At 37.3% G+C, this 21,706-nt stretch overlaps 1 protein-coding gene and 1 non-coding gene across 6 annotated transcripts in view; one reads left to right on the top strand and one right to left on the bottom strand.

Moving 5' to 3' along the window:
• The window catches only part of LOC138930621 (uncharacterized), a 371,542-nt gene that overhangs the window by 15,516 nt on the left and 334,320 nt on the right, over positions 1 to 21,706 (bottom strand). The window contains exon 4 of one of the 5 annotated variants that reach the window (XR_011446263.1): positions 12,023 to 12,170. The exons of the other annotated variants lie outside the window; for them this stretch is intronic. The gene's annotated coding sequence lies outside the window, so the exon portion shown is untranslated. Of the gene's footprint in view, positions 1 to 12,022; positions 12,171 to 21,706 lie in introns of those variants that run through there. 5 annotated transcript variants of the gene reach the window in all.
• LOC138931237 (U6 spliceosomal RNA) lies at positions 17,393 to 17,494 on the top strand. The gene has a single exon (XR_011446486.1). It is a non-coding gene; the product is annotated as a U6 spliceosomal RNA (small nuclear RNA).

Genomic DNA, 21,706 nt, shown 5'->3' with positions numbered 1-21,706 from the left:
AATTCTGGAAACAAACAAACAAACTATTCCTACAGGGCATACAATATCCAATAACTTCCTCCTTCGTGTTTAATGATCTTGTATGTGAGGAACCAATCTAATTTGTGAAAACAAATTACTTTTTGGAGATATGTTATTTCAACCCAAACTGAATATATTATTCATTTTTTTTATGAGCATTTACTCTTTTTTATTGTTTTGAAGTATAGTTGGTTTACAATATTAGTCTCTGTTGTACAACTGGTAATTCAAAATTTCTATAGATTATATTACATTTAAAGTTATAAAATATTTTAAAGTAGCAATAAAGACTATATAAGATGCAATTCATTATTTTTGTAACTGTTTCATGGTTCCGTTGGGAGGTGAGGCTTAAATCTCATACAAGATGTTACCTTGATTAAGTTGCTTTTGAAATCAAATGCAACATAATTTTAACATAAAATATCACTCAAGGGAAACATTTCATTTGCAAAGACAATTAATGAAATCCAAGGCAAAATATCTTAGTAAGAGTAATACAGAACACGTAAATTCTGATCAGCTTTAAAATTGCCACCAGAGAGTTCAATAGTGGAGTTTTTTTTTTTTTTTTCTAATAAACTAGGAAATCATACGAGTTTTCAAGACCAGGAAAATACTTCAGAAAGACATTAAAATTATGCCAGGACATAAAAATATACATGATAACATATAAAACTTAAAAAATTAAGCATATCAGGAAATACACTAGATTGTAACAACTTATTGGCCTTATTCCTTGACTTGGTTCTAGTAATACTAGGAGATTACTATGCAAACTGACAGTTGCCTTATAACATTTCCCCATTCAACCATAAAAGGCACTTTAATCAGCTTGAATTTGCTCAACTAATCAAGTAACAGTATTCACGATCTGACTCCAAATCAGCCATATCTCTTACTGTTTCTCTTAACACACTTAACTAAGCTAAATGGAAAAAAACTTTCTATTCCTAGCATACTTTCCAATGTTTTCTAAAGTCTGTGTTTTTATTCACATTAGTCCTTCTGCTTCATATGTTGTCTCACCCTCTCTCTCTCTCTGTCTCTGTCTCTCTCTCTCTCTCTCTCTCAATCAGGTATATTTAAGTCCTACCTATTAAAAAATCATTTCTTCCAGGATGAACTCTTCTCTTTATCCTCTTATACAAGAACAGTTATTTCATAAATTGAACCTTTCATATGATCTTTTATAAACCATCAATGTATATCTATACTATTTCACTGGAAGCTTGATAAAAACAAAAGAACACTCTTCTCATTTGTTCAAGATTGGCAGTAACAAGCTACATGACCACATAACTTCTCTGAGTCTATAAAATGAGAATAGTAAAACAGGTGGTCTCTGGGGCCCCTCCTATATCTTTAGTGATATGAATCTATTAGACCTTTAGCAGCTTAAGAATTATATTTGTGACTTCAAAACAAATCCAGTGTTTTGTATATATTAAGCATAGTAAGAATTTAATAACTAAAGAAATTAATCCATAAAATAGAGTTATTAATATTTATTTTGGTCAGTATTATGATGACACAAGGATGAATTAGCTAATTTAGCTGAAAGTTTTCTCAATTAAAAGATTCATGCAACTGTTGAGCAAATTCAATATCTTAATTTAATTCCTAAATGAGATCGGCAGTTACAAATAGCATCAAACCATAGGATCTTAAAAGTTTTTAAACAAATGTACAAAAACTTGTTTATCTATGAACTAGAAACTAGAATTATAATGATTAATGTAAAGTATTCCCTTCCTGTGTTTTTTATTTTTTGGATATATATATATAAAGTATCTCTGAGAGTGTAGTTCAGTGTTACTAAATCCACTTATACCACTGTGCAAACATTAACATTAGCTATCTCGAGAAATTTTTCATCATTTCAAACTAAAATTCTTTATTCGTTAAACAATAACTTTCCATTTTCCCTTCCCCCCAGTTACTGGTAACCAACATAATACCTTCTATCCCTATGAAGTTGACTTCTCTTGGAAGTCATATAAAACAAGTAATGTATTTATCCTTTTGTATCTACTTTATTTTACTGAAGATAATGACTGCAAGTGAAAGAGGTGAGTGAAAAATTCAACATTCAGAAAACTAAGATAATGATATTCGGTCCCATCAGTTTAGTTCAGTCGCTAAGTCCTGTGAGACACTGCGACACCATGAATCGCAGCAAGCCAGGCCTCCCTGTCCATCACCAACTCCCGGAGTTCACACAGACTCACGTCCATCGAGTCAGTGATGCCATCCAGCCATCTCATCCTCTGTCTTCCCCTTCTCCTCCTGCCCCAAATCCCTCCCAGCATCAGCGTCTTTTCGAGTGAATCAACTCTTCTTGTGAGGTGGCCAAAGTATTGGAGTTTCAGCTTCAGCATCAGTTCTTCCAATGACTCTCCTTTAGGATGGACTGGTTGGATCTCCTTGCAATCCAAGAGACTCTCAAGAGTCTTCTCCAACATCACAGTTCAAAAGTTTCAATTCTTCAGTGCTCAGCTTTCTTCACAGTCTAGCTCTCACATCCATACATGACTACTGGAAAAACCATAGCCTTGACTAGATGGACCTTTGTTGGCAAAGTAATGTCTCTGCTTCTTAATATACTATCTAGGCCGGTCATAACTTTCCTTCCAAGGAGTAAATTCATGATGACAGTCAACATCTGCAGTGATTTTGGAGCCCCTCCCCCAAAATAAAGTCTGACACTGTTTCCACTGTTTCTCCATCTGTATCCCATGAAGTGATGGGGCCAGATGCCATGATCTTAATTTTCTGAATGTCGAGCTTTAGGCCAACTTTTTCACTCTCCTCTTTCACTTTCATCAAGAGGCTTTTTAGTTCCTCTTCACTTTCTGCCATAAGGGTGGTGTTATCTGCATATCTGAAGTTATTGATATTTCTCCTGACAATCTTGATTCCAGCTGTGCTTCTTCCAGTCCAGCGTTTCTCATGATGTACTCTGCATATAAGTTAAATAAGCTGGGTGACAATATATAGCCTTGATGTCCTCCTTTTCCTATTTGGAATCAGTCTGTTGTTCCATGTCCAGTTCTAATTGTTGCCTCCTGACCTGCATACAAATTTCTCAAGAGGCAGGTCAGGTGGTCTGGTATTCCCATCTCTTTCAGAATTTTCCACAGTTGATTGTGATCCAAACAGTCAAATGCTTTGGAATAGCCAATAAAGCAGAAATAAATGTTTTCCTGGAACTCTCTTGCTTTTTCAATGATCCAGCGGATGTTGGCAATTTGATCTCTGGTTCCTCTGCCTTTTCTAAAACCAGTTTGAACATCAGGAAGTTCACAGTTCACATACTGATGAAGCCTGGCTTGGAAAATGTTGTGCATTACTTTCCTAGGGTGTGAGATGAGTGCAATTGTGCAGTAGTTTGAGTATTATTTGGCATTGCCTTTCTTTGGAATTGGAATGAAAACTGACCTTTTCCAGTCCTGTGGCCACTGCTGAGTTTTCCAAATTTGCTGGCATATTGAGTGCAGCACTTTAACAGCATCATCTTTCAGGATTTGAATTAGCTCAACTGGAATTCCATCACCTTCACTAGCTTTGTGCCACTGTGTAATTCTGCCTCATTTCAATATCGATTGAGCAAGTATTATATGAAGTATACAGTGCCAGAAAATAGAGCTATAATGCTGTACAAGCTAAACAACATCCTTGACCTCATGGACATTAAAATGCAGAGTAGAGAGACATTTACCAAATACTCAAATGTGAAACTTCAACTTTGATTAGTGATATAAAAGAGTAGTACAGCATGCTCCAAGAATAGGAGAATTTGACCTGGTCCAAGAGGTAACTGATTCCATGAGGAGTCTCAAGCTGAAATATGAAAGATGAACAAAATAACTAGGTGAAGAAGAAAGGGAAGAACGTTTCAAAAGGAGGAAATAACATGTGCAAGAGCTTTGTTATGGGAAGTAATATGGCACCATAGAAGACTTCAAAGACTGATTCCAGCAACTTTCAGAAATATAGGAGTGAGGGGGGAAATAGGATGAGACAGTTGTAATAACCATCAGGGTCCAGATCAAGCCAGGCCTCATAGCCTTTATTTAAACTTTTGATTTTGATTTTTAGAGCCATGGGAATCTATTGACGTGTTAAACATGAGTTTACACGCTAAAATTTACATTTTTAAATGATTATTCTGGCAGTTGAGTGTAAAAGTACTTATTTTGGTCTTGCTAAGATGGTAGTTTAGCACAAAATGCTAGATATCTATCAGTCAAATTCCATTATCCACTAAGTTTGACCCTGGAGGAATTTCACAGATGAATATCCTAGAATATAGGAAGTATAAGGAAAAGTGAAAAAAATTCTGGAGACACAAAAAGCTATTTTGAACTGGAGAGACAGTGCTGAAGATTGTGAAAAGCAATAAATTTAATCTCAAGGATACATACAGGAATTTTCAATCAAAAATTAAAGAATATATATTCTTCTCAAGCACATATTGGGCATTTTCAAAAATGGAACATGTACTATGCAACAAAATATATTAATTTTCAATTAATTTTCAATGCTTCATAACAAATCATTGTTGATTTAGCTATATTTTCATCTGGTGATTTAAGTAGGAAAGAAGTCACTTAGAAACTCCTTTTGAAAATTGGCATGTTCATTTTCTTACTACTACTAAGTCACTTCAGTTGTGTCCGACTCTGTGTGACCCCATAGACAGCAGCCCACCAGGCTCCCCCATCCCTGGGATTCTCCAAGCAAGAACACTGGAGTGGGTTGCTATGGCTGTACAAATCATGATAACTTTCATCTTCAAAGCCAAAAAGAAAAGAGATTTTCTGTTGGTTCAAGTCACTAACCTCTAGATCTTCTTGTAAGGGCTCCACTTATTAGGTCAGCCCCACCCAGGATAATCTTCCTTTGATTAACTAACAGTCAAGTAATTAGGGACTTTAATTACATTCTCAAAATTTCTTCATCCTTACCTTATAAGGCTTATATGGCTCTTCCCTGGTGACTCAGACAGTAAAAGCCTCTGCCTACAATGTTGATCTTGCATCAATAAGGAACTCTTTTCATATGACCTAGATTCCTTATGTCTTTTTATACATATATATATATATATATATATACACACACACATAGATGTATGGCATATGTATCATAAATGTATCTATAGCATATATATGGTATATAATTATATACTATATAATATATACTATAATTATGTAATATTGTATACTTATAAAATTTTACATAATTGTATTCATATATACACATATATGCACATACATATATACATGATATACATGTATGTTATTCATTCAGTCATGTCTAACTGTTTGCAACCCAATGGACTGTAGTTCACCAGGCTCCTCTGGCCATGGGATTCTGCAGGCGAGAATACTGTAATGGATTTCCATGTCCTTCTCCAGGGAATCTTCCCAACTCAGGGATCAAACCCAGGTCTCCTGCATTGCAGGCAGATGCTTTACCATCTTAGCTACTAGGGAAGCCCATAATATAGATATGTTATATATATAATTGTATATTTTAATATATAATATATATAAATGCAGATACACATAATATATATTAAATATAATGCAATTATTAAATTATTTTATGATTATACAATAATATAATTATATTATATAAGATATAATTATACACCATATAATGCTATAGATATGTTTATACTATAGTTGCTATATATAGGTTTTATTTATATATATATATGTATATATGGATATAAAAAAAGGCATTTAGGTCACATAAAAAGAGTTCTTAATTGACATAACCAGATCAACAACCAGAAAAACACTGCAACCATCAGTTCCTACACTTATACCCACAGATGATATGAAAGCTTATGGACTCTTTCTACTGGGTTGTCAGGTTATCTGCCACAAACAAGGGGTGCCTAACAATGAATTTCCTTTATTTTTATACAAAAGTTAGGCAATCACCCTCTATTCTCCCTCCTCCCCCCCAAAAAAAGCAGTGAAAAACCCCTTTGCTTGCATAAGATTAAATGGAAAGTATCCAGGGTTCTTATCCTCACCTTCTGGAATATAAATGTACATTTCCAAGTGCTAAATAAACCCCAGTTGTCTATTTTAAAACAGAAATATTGCCAAGTTCTGGGCTTCAACCCTTTGTCATGTAAATACCAAGGGAGACAGAGCTCTAGTCTTCCTGGAACTTTGGGACTTATCCTAGAGGTCTAGTCAGGACTGTAACTATTAGACTCTCTCTGGAAGAGATAGACATTTTATTGTTTCTTTGGATCAAAGCAATTCAGGGAAAAATAGCTCCAATCTTATTCTTGTGTATGTGAAAAGTAAAATGTTCCTAAGAGAAATTAAGACAAATATTTTCTATCTTTATATTTTTATATCTCAGGAAGTTAGGGCTTTTTAACAGGAGAACTGAGAACTCTAGAAAGCTTCATTTCCTCACATCCACACATATACAAAAATTTGCTATGTCAAATATAGCATAGTAGATAAATAGAGAAAGACTATTCAATGAAAACAGGTGGAAAAAATGTTTATTCATAGGGAAAAACTGAATTTGGACCATCACACCATTCAAAATTAAATTTATGTAAGAAATTAAAAACCTTGCATATAAAAATAAAATGGTATAATGTTTAATGGGAAATATAGGTGAATATATTCCTGACTTCAGGGTAGAGAGGGACTTCTAAAGACAAAAAAAGAATCTTAAGACATGATAAACTTGACTATATTTAAAGCAAAACTTCTCTCCACTTAGCAAAGCTTTTAGGAGAGTAAAAACACAACACACACACACACAAACACACACACAAAAGAAAAGCAAAAATTCACAAGCCATAGACTGGGAGATAAAAAAAAAATTGTATTACAGCACATATAAACAAGAAAGAACAGTAACTGAAAAACATGAATGTCATGTAAATCAATAAGACACAATATAGTCATAGAAAAATCAGTGAAAAAAGAGGTATTTCAAGTGAAGAAAACATTTACAACCAATAGAAAGGGATCCTCTATTCCATTGACAATCAGGAAAATACACATAAAACTACAATGAGAAAACCCTATACTTATTCAACTGGCAAAAATATAATAAAATAAAACAAAAAGTTTTCAATAAAAATAAATCAGGACAATGCCAAGATTTAGAGATAGAGTGAATCAATAGGCTATATATTTCTGGTGGGTGAACATTTTGTTGATAGAACCTTTTCGGAAAATAATTTTCATTATATTAGTTACATGTACAAAACATATATTTGTAAATGTATAACATAAGACATATAAAAACAGAAATATCAACAACAGTAAACAAAGCTGGAGCAACTTGAATGACAACATATGGGGAGAAAGTAAACAGGGATTATTCATTCAGTTCAGTCGCTCAGTGGTGTCTGACTCTGCAAACCCATGGAGTGCACCATGCCAGGCTTTCCTGTCCATCACCAACACAGAAACTTGCTCAAACTCATGTCCATCGACTTGGTGATGCCATCCAACTATCTCATCCGCTATCATCCCCTTCTCCTCCTGCTTTCAATATTTTCCAGCATCCAGGTCTTTTCCAAGGAGTGAGTTTTTCACATCAGGTGGCCAAAGTTTCAGCTTCAGCATCAGCCCTTATAATGAACATTCAGGACTGATTTCCTTTAGGATTGATTGGATTGATCTCCTTGCAGTCCAAGGGAATACTGAAGAGTCTTCTCAAACACCACAGTTCAAAGGAATCAATTATTTGGCACTCATCTTTCTTTATAGTCCAATTCTCACATCCATACATAACTACTGCAAAAACCATAGTTTTGACTAGACAGACATTTGTTGGCAAAGTAGTGTCTCTGTTTTTTAATATGCTATCTAAGTTGGTCACAGTTTTTCTTCCAAGGAACAAGCGTCTTTTAATTTCATGGCTGCAGTCATTATCTGAAGTGATTTTGTAGCCCCCTCCCCCAAATAAAGCCTGTCTCTGTTTCCATTGTTTCCCCATCTATTTGCCATAAAGTTATGGGACTGGATGCCGTGATATTAGTTTTTTGAATGTTGAGTTTTAAGCCAAGGTTTTCGTTCTCCTCTTTCGCTTTCATCAAGAGGCTCTTTAGTTCTTTGCTTTCTGCCATAAGGGCGGTGTCATCTGAGTATCTGAGGTTATTGTTATTTCTCCTGGCAATCTTGATTGCAGCCTGTGCTTCAACCAGCCCAGCATTTTCCATGAGGTACTCTGCATAAAAGTTAAATAAACAGGATGACAATATACAACCTTGATGTACTCCTTTCCCAATTTGGAACCAGTCTGTTGTTCCATGTTTGGTTCTAACTGTTGCTTCTTGACAGCCATACAGATTTCTCAGGAGGCAGGTCAGGTAGTCTGGTATTCCCATCTCTTTTAAGAATTTTCCAGTTTGTTGGGATCCACATAGTCAAAGGCTTTGGTGTTATAAATAAGGCAGAAATAGATGTTTTTCTGGAACTCTCCTGATTTTTTCAATGATCCACTGGATGTTGGCAGTTCGATCTCTGATTCCTCTGCCTTTTCTAAACCCAGCTTGAACATCTGGAAGTTCATAGTTGATGTATTGTTGAAGCCTGGCCTGGAGAATTTTGAGCATTACTTCGCTAGCCTGTAAGATGAGTGCAATTGTGTGATTGTTTGAACATTCTTTGGAATTTCCTTTATTTGGAATTGGAATGAAAACTGATCTTTTCCAGTCCTGTAGTCACAGCTGAGTTTTCCAAATTGGCAGACATATTGAGTGCAGCATTTTAACAGCATCATCTTTTTGGGTTTTAAATAGCTCAACTGGAATTCCATCACCTCCACTAGCTTTATTCATGGTGATGCTTCCTAAGGCCCACTTGGCTTCACATCCCAGGATGTCTGGCTCTAGGTGAGTGACCACATAATTGTGGTTTTCTGGGTCATGAAGATCTTTTTTTGTATAGTTCTTCTGTCTTCTTGTCATCTCTTCTTAATATCTTCAGCTTTTGTTAGGTCCATACCATTTCTTTTCGTTATTGTGTCCATCTTTTCATTAAGTGTTCCCTTGGTTTCTCTTATTTTCTTCAAGATATTTCTAGTCTTTCCTAGTCTATTGTTTTCCTCTATTTCTTTGCATTGATCACTGAGGAAGGTTTTCTTATCTCTCCTTGCTATTCTTGGAGCTCTGTACTCAAGTGGGTATATCTTTCCTTTTTTCCATTGCCTTTAGCTTCTCTTCTTTTCTCAGCTGTATTTGTAAGGCCTCCTCAGACAACCATGTTGCCTTTTTGCATTTATTTTTCTTGGAGATGGTTTTGATCTGTCTCTTGTACAATGTCACGATCCTCCTTCCATATTTCTTCAGGTACTCTGTGTATCAGATCTAAACCCTTGAATCTGTATAATCACAAGGGATTTGATTTGGGTCATGCCTGAATGGTCTAGTGGTTTTCTCTACTTTCTTAAATTTAAGTCTGTATTTGTCAATAAAGAGTTCATAATCTGACCCACAATTTAGCTCCCAGTCTTGTTTTTGCTGACTGTATAGAGTTTCTCCATCTTTGGCTGTAAATAATATAATCAGTCTGATTTCAGTATTGACCATCTGGTGATGTCCATGTGTATTGTTCTCTTGTGTTGTTATTCATAAGATGAATAGTCTTATAAGATGGATTATTTATAAGATGCAGTATTTTTCAGCAGTCAAAAAGTATAAACTGCAGTTACTAGGGAGTGCAACTGAAGAGCATTGTCAATGTTTCCCAGATGGGACTACACCAAATAAGCACTCTGTATGAAAATTCAGTCTTGTTTTTAATGAATAACTGAGGAATGTTAAAAGGAAGAGGTTAACAAAGCAAAAGAAAAAAATAAAGTAGGAAACAGAGAAAGTATAATAGTTTGGTCTTTAAAGAGCATAGTGAAAACATGAAATAAAGAAAAGCAAAGATTAAACACGATCATGTAACTTGAGAAAAAGGATAAAACTACAAAAATATAGGAATGACACATGAAAGATAATGTTAACATATTAGCAAGTTTTAATGAAATAAACCAAAGGCCCTAAATATGTAGAAACCTGAATGTTTAATAACTATTGAGAACAAAAGAATGATCACCATCTCCAACTTCCCAAATATTTCCTAACTTAGATTATTTAAAGTGTAACATGTGTTATATCTCCAATGAAAATATTATACCACTCAAAGTATTATGAAGCATATGAAACAATGTAAAATTTAGTAGCACAATCTTGATAGTCAAACTTCCCAAATAAAATCCAAATAAAAAGACAGTAAGAAAAGAAAACCAAGGATCAATCTTCACTACAAACATGTATCATGTAATAACCTAAATAAGATATTATCAACTTAAATCCATCGTTAACTCAAAGTAGAATCACAACCATAATGGCTGAGTTACAAAGTTATATGATTTGCACAGAACATGCAGAATCAGTTACTCCTGCCTGCTGCCTTCCAGCTCCTTGTGTTAAGCTTAGATCAGTAGTCAGATTTCCTTCTCATTTATTTTTAATTGTCTCTCATGGGCTCCCATCATATTTCATGTCCTCTGTTCTCATACCACTCACCTATATGTGTTTTAATGACTCTCAGTTTCAAAGAAAAATAATTGGGGTCCTAATTAATTTTCTTTCAGAGGACCCCTTGTAAATATCAGTTACAGACAGATATGTGTGGGAAGCAATCATCCCCACCTCACAGTTGCCAAAAGCAAAATGTACAAGGAAATTTGGAATAGAGGCTACACATATCATCACATATTACCAAGCCAAAATACTATTACATGTAAAATGATTTTGTAATATTTTTACAAACAGAAAAATAAATGATGAATGCATAAAGCAACATTAAATTGTATATGCTGATTTTCCAAGCCCTCAATTTTTTATTTATAAAATTTTAATTTAATCACTCTGAAGTAAAATTACTAGTTATCAGAATTCTTCTCATGGAAATTTTAAAATCTATCAATTCCAGTCCTCTCCCTAGATTGCATTACATGTCTCATCATCTATTTCTTAACATTTATTGTATGGTATAGGAATTATAAGTAGCTTAATTCAGAGTTTAATCTTTGCATTCCAAAAAGAGAGCTCTTATAAAAGAAAAATCTTAACTTTCAAGACCTTTTTATCGCCCTTGTACTATAAGAGTCTGTTTTTGGAACTCAAGGCTACAAATTTGACTCTGTAATCTCTGAGGTCTTCTGTGATCTCAGACACTATTCTCCAGCAAAGCAGACAGTATAGAGGTGGCAAAAAATGCCTCTTGGGTATAGGAAGCATAATACTGCAATTGTACTATTGATGGAGTATTTTTTCTAATTTAGTTTTATATTTATTGATTTCAGACTCAAGAACATTGTAACAGACTGATCCCTTGGAGACAATGTTCTCTTTCTTTCTCTCATTTCATATTTCTGCCTATCCCCTTCTCCCAGATAATGCTAAATCTTGCTTTACTATATGAATGACAAAATTAATGTGATTTAAACTGCAACGCTTAGTGGTAACTGAGAATATTTCCTTTGCTTTTAAATGCTCATGTTTAAGGAAATTATATTTGTATTATGTATAGCTTCAATTTATTGACAATTTAACTCTGAAATCAGTGTTGTTCTCTTCTCTATCTATACACACTTTCCAGGTCATTTCACTCACTCTCATGGTTTTAAATGCCGTTTATGACTCAGAAATGCGTAACTGCAGCTCTGACCTTCTGGATGTCTATTTGATATCTCCTGTTAGATGTCTAAAAAGGCCTCTCATATTTAACACTACTGGCTTAGTCTTCTAGGTATCAAAGTCTGAAGTAAAAATCAGTATGATGGCATCATTTGGGAGGACAAATCCAGTTTAGTAAATGCAAGGAGTAAAAGGTAATGAAATGCAGTTTAGATTCATCAATTATGTTCACTCAATACACAGACATCTCAAGGTTTGCAAGATCATAACTCAGAGCAATCCACAGTGGAAATAAAGACAGAGATTTACCTGCCAAGTCCTTTTTGTAGGGGGCATGAACATGTGCTTATGCATAACTGCATTCAAGAAAGGATTTGTTGACCATCTGCAGACTCCAGCTATCACCTCCTTCAGAGAACCATCTAATCCAACAGCACACATTTCGTGGGGCAGCTCACTACCAAAAGTGGATTACATAGGTAGAAAAGTTAGGCCATATTGGTCTACTTCAGGACATTTCTAATGGGCTTTACATGCCCAACCATAGGGTTAGTCAGTTTTGTTGAGTGTTTCTCACAGTTGCAATTCTCCCTCTATCTCATCTTACTTCTGTATCCTTCCATACAAGTGGTAACCCACAATAAATATACAACATGCTAATGTAAGTATTTCTATGTTCCAACAGAGGTTTGAAATTTGATTTCTGGTTCCTCTGCTTTGTCTAAATCCAGGTTGTAAATCCAGGAAGTTCTCAATTCTTCTAGCTTGAAGGATTTTGAGCATAACCTTGCTAGCATATGAAATGAGCATACATATACGGTAGTTTGAACATTATTTGACATTGGTATTCTTTGGGATTGGAATGAAAACTGATCTTTTTCAGTCCTGTGGCCACTGCTGTTTTCTAAATTTGCTGACCTGTTGACTGTCACACTTTAACAGCATACTCTCTTAGAATTTAACATAGCTCAGATGGGACTCCATCATCTCCACTAGCTTTTTTTCTTGTAGTAATTCTTCCTAAAGCCCACTTAAATTCACACTCCAGGATGTCTGGCTCTAGGGGAATGATCACACCATCCTAGTTACCCAGGTCAGTAAGATTTTTTTTTTTAAGTTCTTCTGTGTATTCTTGCCACCTCTTCTTAATCTTTTCTGCTTCTGTTAGGTCCTTACTGTTTCTGTCCTTTATTGTGCTCATCTTTGCATGAAATGTTCCCTTAATATCTTCAGTTTTTTTAATATAAATTTATTTATTTTAATTGCATGATACTGGATGCTTGAGGCTGGTACACTGAGACAATCGTTTTCTTGAAGAAGTCTTTAGTCTCTAGAATTACATTGTTTTCCTCTCATTATTTTCATTATTCACTTAGGAAAGCTTTCTTATTTCTCCTTGTGATTCTCAGGAAATCTGCATTCAACAAGATGTATCTTTCTCTTTCTCCTTTGCCTTTTGCTTCTCTTCTTTCCTCAGTTATTTTTAAGGCCTCCTCAGACAACCACTTTGTTATTCTTGCATTTCTTTTTCTTTGAGAGGTTTTAGGTCACTGCCTCCTGTACAATGTTATGAACCTCTGTCCATAGTTCTTCAGGCACTCTATCTACCAGATACAATCTCTTGAATCTGTTCCTTACCTCTGCTGTATGATCATAAGGGATTTGATTTAGGTCATACTTGAATGACCTAGTGATGTTTCCTATTTTCTCCAATTTAAGCCTGAAGTTTGCAAAAAGGAGCTGATAATCTGAGCCTTAGCCAGATCCAGGCTTTGTTTTTGTTGACTATATAAAGCTTGTCCATCTTCAGCTGCAAAGTACATAACCAATCTTATTTCAGTATTGACCATCTGGTGATGTCCATGTGTAGAGTTGTCTCTTGTGTTGTTGAAAGAGGGTGTTTGCTATGACCAGTGTGTTATCTAGGCAAAAGTCTGTTAGCATTTGCCCTGCTTCATTTTGTACTCCAAGGCCAAACTTGCCTGTTACTTCAGGTATATCTTGACTTCCTTTTTGTATTCCAGTTCCCTATAATACAAAGGGCATCTTTTTTGTATTTGTTCTAGAAGGTCTTGGAGGTCTTCATAGAACTGATCAACTTCAGCTTCTTCAGCACTAGTGGTTGGGGCATAGAATTGGATTACTGTGATGTTGAACGGTTTTCCATGGAAATGAACTCATATAATTCTGTCAATTTTGAGATTGCACCAAGTACTATATTTCAGACTCTTTTCTGACTATCAGGGCTAATCTATTTCTTCAAAGGGATTCTTTCCCACAGTAGTAGATATAAGTATCATCTGAATTAAGTTCGTCTGTTTTAGTTCAGTGATTCCAAAATGGTGACGTTCACTCTTGCCATTTTCTATTTAACTACTTTCAAGTTACCTTGCTTCATGGACCTAACATCCCAGGTTCTTATAAAATATTGCTCTTTACAGCATTGAACTTTACTTTCTCCACTAGACATATCCACAACTGAGTGTCATTTCAGCTTGGCCCAGCCTTCTCATTTTTTCTGGAGCCATTTCTCTGTTCTTCCCCAGTTGCATATTGGACACCTACCAACCTAGGGAACTCATCTTCTGGTGTCATACGTTATGCTTTTTCATACTGTTCATTGGGTTCTCAAGGCAAGAATACTGAGGTGGTTTGCCACTCCCTTCTCCAGTGGACCATGTTTTGTCAGAACTACTACTGCTTCATTGACTACAATAAAGCCTTTGATTGTGTGGATCACAATAAACTGGAAATTTTTTAAACGACAAGAATATCAGACTACCTTACCTGTGTCCTGAATGAAGGTCAAGAAGCAACAGTTAGAACCCAACATGGAACAATGGACTGGTTCAAAATTGGGAAAAGAGTATGTCAAAGCTGTATATTGTCATCATGCTTATTTAACTTTTGTGCAGAGCACATCATGCAAAATACTGGGCTGGATGAAGTGCAAGCTGGAATCAAGATTGCTGGGAGAAATCCATTCTAATGACAGAAAGTAAAGAGGAACTAAAGAATCTTTTGATGAGGTTGAAAGGGGAGATTGAAAAAGCTGGCTTGAAAGTAAACATTAAAAGAACTAAGATCATGGTATCCATTCCCATCACTTAAAATAGAAGGGAAAATAGAAGTAATGAAATATTTTATTTTCTGTCCATATAGTCAAAGCTTTGGTTTTTCCAGTAGTCATGTACAGATGTGAGAGTTGGACCATAAGGAAGGCTGAGTGCTGAAGAATTGATGCTTTCAAATTGTGATGCTAGAGAAGATTCTTAAGAGTCCTTTGTACAGCAAGGAGATAAAACCAGTCAATCCTATAAGAAATAAACCTTGACTATTCATTGGAAAGACTGATGCTGAAGCTGAAAGTCCAATACTTTGGCCACCTAATATGAAGACCTGACTCATTGGAAAAAACCCTGATGTTGGGAAAGATTGAGGGCAGGAGGAGAAGGGGAGAACAGGGGATGAGATATTTAGATGGTATCATCAACTCAATAGAAATGAGTTTGAGCAAACACCAGGAGACAGTGAAGTGTGACAACAAATCTTGGTGTGCTGCAGTACATGAGGTCTCAAAGAGTTGGCCATGACTTAGAAACTGAACAATATCAATGTAAGTATTTGTATCCAGAAAACTCAGCCTACAATATCATCTGTCTCTCATTTCTCATTAGTCAAAGTCCATTTGATAAACAGTTAATTCCCCAAACATATGGTATATCATCTGACTCCTTGGTAGTTACTTAAGGATAAAATAGCATTCTAGTTCACTGGGGACTGACAGAGTTTTAGCACTGATAGTCCTGCTTGTTCAATCCTGGGCAATGCATAATAAATTTGTTCACTATACTCAGGAAGACAGACTCCACACTACCTGGCGTGAAATTTCGTTTAAATATAGACATGGAAGAGTAAGTAGCAACTTTTTTTTTTTTAACTTTATTTTACTTTACAATACTGTATTGGTTTTGCCATACATTGACATGACCCAGAGAGATGTTATGGGGAAGGAGGAGGGAGGGAGGTTCATGTTTGGGAACACATGTACACCTGTGGTGGATTCATGTCAATGTAAGTAGCAACTTGATGCAGTACAGTTACCCATCATAAGACAGAAATGAGGCAACTGAGGAAATCTGAAAAGGAACATGCTCTGTTTGTCCAGTTCATTGTCCAGAATTGCACTAATTCATACATACTCTCCAAAATGCTCCTCTCATTCTTCTTCATGTTGGTATGCAACACTGCCATTCATTAGTTGCTGAAGGCAAGAACTTTGAACTTCTCCTTTTCTCTCAATCCATATCTAGTCCATTCTCAAATCCAGATGGTTCTACCTTCAAAATATATCCAGGATCTTATCCCTTCTAACTTTTTCCATCACCATATAGAATTTACCATGATTTTTTTTCCTGGACTTCTGCAAGATGTTGCCTGACTAGTCGTCTTGACTTTAGTTTTCCCAATTCAATTAGTTCTCTAAACATTAAGCAGATAATTGTTTAAACAAGCTGTCCCAATAATGTTAGTCCTCTACTTGACTTTCTCTGAATATTCACCATCACCCTTAAAATCTACAGTCTTGAGAGGTCAATAAGGTGGAATAGGAGGGCATAGAATTCACCTCCCTTCAATGAAAACATCAAAACTACATCCACATGTGAAGGAATTTTCACTGAAAAAAACTGGAGACTGAGAGAAAGATTATTTTATGTAGCAGTCTCTAAGTAAGATTTACACTGACTTTGGAAGGAAGGAAAGACAAGCAATAAATTTGGGGCCTGAACCTCTTGGAGGGGACACAGAAGAGGAAAGTGATTATATAGGCTTAAAGATTCTTTCTGGGAAATAAGAAGTTTGAGCCTCATATTAACCACCCCCATCCTGGAGTTGAACACTGATAGTACAAATCTCCTTAATTTGAAAACAAGTGAGGCTGAGAGTAGGACTGTAAGAAACCTAGACACCACTCATAAGGGGTATATACACATTTGTATAATCCAAAAATAAGGAGGAGTAAGAAGATTGAAATTGGCCAGGATCATGGCTGACTCTTCCCCACTGCCCCGGTATGTGCCCCAGCCTGAGATACATGCCAGCTCTGGCTCCTCCTGCTCAATGGTGAAGGAATATAGTGGCTGAGAGGAGTGCACAATTGTGAAGAAACAAGTGACTCAGACTCAGAAAGGCATATGAACAGGGCAGGGGCAACCAATCATTTCTGGTGCTTATTTTGGGAGTAGATTGGATATCTGGTGCCAGGGCCACTACAACCCATGCTCAATCCATGCCAAGTACCTGTATCAGACCCTCTTACTTCAGCACTGCTCCCCTTTGGAGTGAGGGTGATGATGCTGGGAGGTGGAGGGCACACATTTAGAAGGAACAGAGCCAGCATGGGCCAAAAGCTCAGGGCTTATGCTCCAGGAACATAGAATCCAACCCCTCTACCAATAGGATGGTGTTGGCCACTGCACAGAATAGGTGCCCCAGGTCAAACTTGACCATGATTCTAGCTGTTCCATCTCCAGCCTCACCTCTCACCAACTGGCAGCACACCCAGGGGAAAGATATGACCCATGTTCACTTCAGATCCAGCTTTCCCACCAAAGAAACTATGAACAGACTGTATAGGGACACTCCCACACAAGGATATCACATCAAGATCATCATAGGGTGCTCACTGTGGCATCACATATACTAAAATTGGAACAATATAGATTAGCATAGCCCCTGTGCAAGAATGACATGCAAATTTATAAAGCATTCCATATTTTTGATTTGAAGAATCAGTATTGTAAAAATGACTATACAATCCAGAGCAATCTACAGGTTCAGTGCAATCCAAATCAAATTACCAATGACATTTTATAGAGAATTAGAATTTACAAATTTATGATTTGTATGGAAACACAAAAGACCATGAATAGCCAAAGCAATCTTGAGAAAGAAAAACAGAACTGGGGAAATCAGGCTCCCTGACTTCAGACTATAGTTAATACAAATCTACAGTAATCAATACAGTATAGTCCTGGCACAAAATGGACATACAGATCAATACAATATGATAGAAAGCACAGAGATAAACCCACACACCTATAGTTACCTAATCTGTGACAAAGGAGGCAAGAATACATGGTGAAGAAAAAACAGTATTTCCAATAATGTGTGCTATAAAACATGACAGCCATATGTAAAAGGATGAAACAAGACTCCCTAATACCATACACAAAAATAAATTAGAAATGGATTCAAAACCTAAATATAAGTCTGGACACTCTAAAACTTTTAGAGTTAAACATAGGCAGAACACTCTTTGACAAACATCACAGCAGGATCTTTTTTGATCTTCCTCCTAGAGTAATGAAAGTAAAAATAAACATGTAAAAATGGGACTAGACTTAGGGCTTCCCTGGTGGCTCAGACCGTGAAGAGTCGGACACAACTGAGCAACTAAGCACAGCACAACTAAACTTAAAAGCTTCTGCACAGCAAAAGAAACAATAAACGAAACAAAAAGACAACCCAGAGAATGAAAGAATATTTGCAAATGAAGCAACCAACAACGATTTAATCTCTAAAATATACAAACAGCTTATGTAGCTCAATATCAAAGAAGCAAACAACTCAATAAAAATAAGAAGATTTAAATAGACATTTTTTTCAAAGAATACATACCTTTGGCCAAAAAGCACATAAAAAGCTGTTCAACATCACTAAATACTAGAGAATTGAAAATCAAAACTACAATGAGGTATCATCTCACACTAATCAGAACAGCCATCATCAAAAAATCTAAAAACAATAAATACTGGAGAGAGAGTGAGAAAAGGGAACCCTTTTGCACTGCTGGAAGGAACGTATTTAAATGCTTTTGTAAAAGTATAAAAGAGAATCTTAAACTTGGAATAAACAGGCAGTCCAAAGAAAACTGAGAGGCTGTCTCATTCGCTGACACCGTTCACCTCTTCAGGTTGAATCCCTGGCTGCTGGAGTTGGACTCTGGCAAGTGGTACCGAGAACAGGGGACACTAAAGAGTAAGTAATCTGAGATTGTAACGTGGGACGGTTAGGATTGTACCTGTGGGTGGCCGGCTCCCCTCTGCAGTTTAGGCAGGGTGAGGAGGGTACAGAATCAATAAAAATATTCTCTAGAAGAATGGGTTTCTCTGCATCTAAGAATAGACAAATGTTTATTGAAATATTACTTCATATGTTAGCCCATAGAGGCGTTAAAGTAACCACAGGGAGACTGTCTAAATTTCTACGTTTGTTTTATACTTTGCATGGGCCAGAAAAGGTTCCTGTAGATGTCTTTTCTCTGTGGAATATGAGTAGAAATGTCCTGAACTCCTGTCATGAGGCTGTTAGATAGTCTATGGGGGGGGGGGGGGCTATAGCGGTGGACGATTGGTCTCCACCTTCTGCACAGATCATGTTTTCTGCCATTGACAAAGAAAAGAAGAGAGACTGTGCTCTACCTCCGGAGGAAGGAGAGGGCTTACAGGACGCTGTGGCTGGGCGCCCTGGTGAGCCCCCTCCCCCTCTATGCAAACCTTTAAAAATTTATCCACCACTTTCTGACTTAAGGCGATCACCGCCACCTCCTCTTGCACCTCCCAGGGCCCAGGAGTTTCCCACTTTGCCTCCAAAGCCTCCCAGAGCATTGCCTAAGGATGAGAAAGATAAAGAGGCGTTTTTTTTTGTTTGTTTTGTTTGGTTTTTTAAACAAAGGACCTTTTAAAGCAGAGGCATGCACAATATACAGAGCCTGCTCCTTGGAGAAAACCCCCTCAGGGGAGCCTCACCCAGGCTTAAAAAAAAAAAAAGAAAGAAAGAAAGAAAGAAAGATTAATCGTAATAGAAACAATTCTACAAAAAAAAAAAAAAAGTGTTTCTCTTGTGGTCAAATGGGGCATTTTTGCTGGCAATGGCCTGCCAGGCAGAGACAATGGGCCATGCCAATGCAAACTAATACCAACCCCCCAAAGGCACTTTGCCCCAGATGCCAGAAAGGACATCACTGGGCAAAGGACTGCAGATCTAAATTTCAAAAGGATAGGACTATGCTCACCCCCCAAGTACAGGGAGGTAATTCTTCCCAGTTTAAGGGAAATGGGCAGCAGGGGTAGCCCCGGCCTCAGACAACAATAGGGGCAGCTGTATTGCAGAACTCCTCAGAGCAACCCCAGGTAGTGTAGGACTGGACCTCAGTTCCACCACTGCAGCAATATTAACCCCTGGCATGCCAGTTACTCCGATTCCAATGAAAGTGGTTGGCCCCCTACCTGAGGGCATTGTAGGACTTGTGCTGGGTGTAGCTCGCTTTCTTTTCAAGGAATTTCGGTGGTGCCTGATGTAGTAGACTCTGATTATACTGGGGAAATTAAAGTTTTGATCTCACTGCCTACCAAAACTGTGCAAATTAATAAAGGTCAAAGAATAGCACAGCTTTTGCTTTTACCTCATTATCAGACAGGAAAAACCTTGACTTCTCAAGCTAGGGGCCCCAGAGGATTTGGATCTAGTGATCTAGATTTTTGGGTGCAGGAAATTACAGCTTCTAGGACTTTAAAAGATCTTTTAATTCAAAGAAATAAAATTTCAGGACTGTTAGATATTGGAGCAGACGTCTCTTGCATTGCTGGAAAAGACTGGCCCTCGTCCTGGCCGACACGCTTGACCAGTGCTGGCCTGGTAGGAGCAGGTTCAGTGCCCTCAGTTGCTAAGAACTCACAAATTTTGGCATGGTCAGATGAGAAGGGGGCACAAGGCACTTTTTGCCCATATGTGGTTCCTTCACTACCTTTTTCTTTGTCGGGAAGGGATATATTATCTCAGATGGGAATGCTTTTATATAGCCCAGATGAAAAGGTTACTAATCAAATGCTGCAAATGAGGTATAATCCTGATAAGGCTCTTGGTAAAGATCAGCAGGTAATTGTTTCGCCATTAAAGGTGGTTCCCAACAAGAACAGAGAGTCTGGGATATTCAAATTGATCCTAGATGCTGTTGCTCTTGCTGCAGACCCTATTACCTGGAAATTTGATGATCCAGTATGGATGGAGCAATGGCCTTTAACAGCCAAAAAGTTACAAGCAGCTGAGGATTTAGTTATGGAACAACTGGCAGCTGGCCATATAGAACCTTCTAATAGCCGGTGGGCCTCCCTTCCCGAGTGACTGTGCCTTTTCAAAATAATGTGATAGTTATAGATCTACAAGATTGATTCTTTACCATTCCCCTGGCCGTCCAAGACTCTAAGCGGTTTGCCTTCAGTGTCACTTCAGTTATTTTGAACAGCCCTATAGAAGCTCAACATTCAGAAAACAAAGATCATGGCATTCGGTCCCATCAACTCATGGGAAATAGATGCGGAAACAGTGGAAACAGTGTCAGACTTTATTTCTGGGGGGCTCCAAAATCACTGCAGATGGTGACTGAAGCCATGAAATTAAAAGACGCTTACTCCTTGGAAGAAAAGTTATGACCAACCTAGATAGCATATTCAAAAGCAGAGACATTGCTTTGCCGGCTAAGGTCCGTCTAGTCAAGGCCATGGTTTTTCCAGTAGTCATGTATGGATGTGAGAGTTGGACTGTGAAGAAGGCTGAGCACCGAAGAATTGATGCTTTTGAACTGTGGTGTTGGAGAAGACTCTTGAGAGTCCCTTGGACTGCAAGGAGATCCAATCAGTCCATTCTGAAGGAGATCAGCCCTGGGATTTCTTTGGAAGGAATGATGCTAAAGCTGAAACTCCAATACTTTGGCCACCTCATGCGAAGAGTTGACTCATTGGAAAAGACTTTGATGCTGGGAGGGATTGGGGGCAGGAGGAGAAGGGGACGACAGAGGATGAGACGGCTGGATGGCATCACTGACTCAATGGACGCAACTCTGAGTGAACTTTGGCAGTTGGTGATGGCCAGGGAGGCCTGGCATGCTGCGATTCATGGGGTCGCAAAGAGTCAGACAGTACAGAGCGACTG

This window comes from Ovis canadensis, chromosome X, assembly GCF_042477335.2.
Source record: "Ovis canadensis isolate MfBH-ARS-UI-01 breed Bighorn chromosome X, ARS-UI_OviCan_v2, whole genome shotgun sequence".
Taxonomy (NCBI): domain Eukaryota; kingdom Metazoa; phylum Chordata; class Mammalia; order Artiodactyla; family Bovidae; genus Ovis; species Ovis canadensis.
The sequence above is the reverse complement of the archived record's forward strand: the minus strand, read 5'-3'. Positions and strand labels throughout refer to the sequence as shown.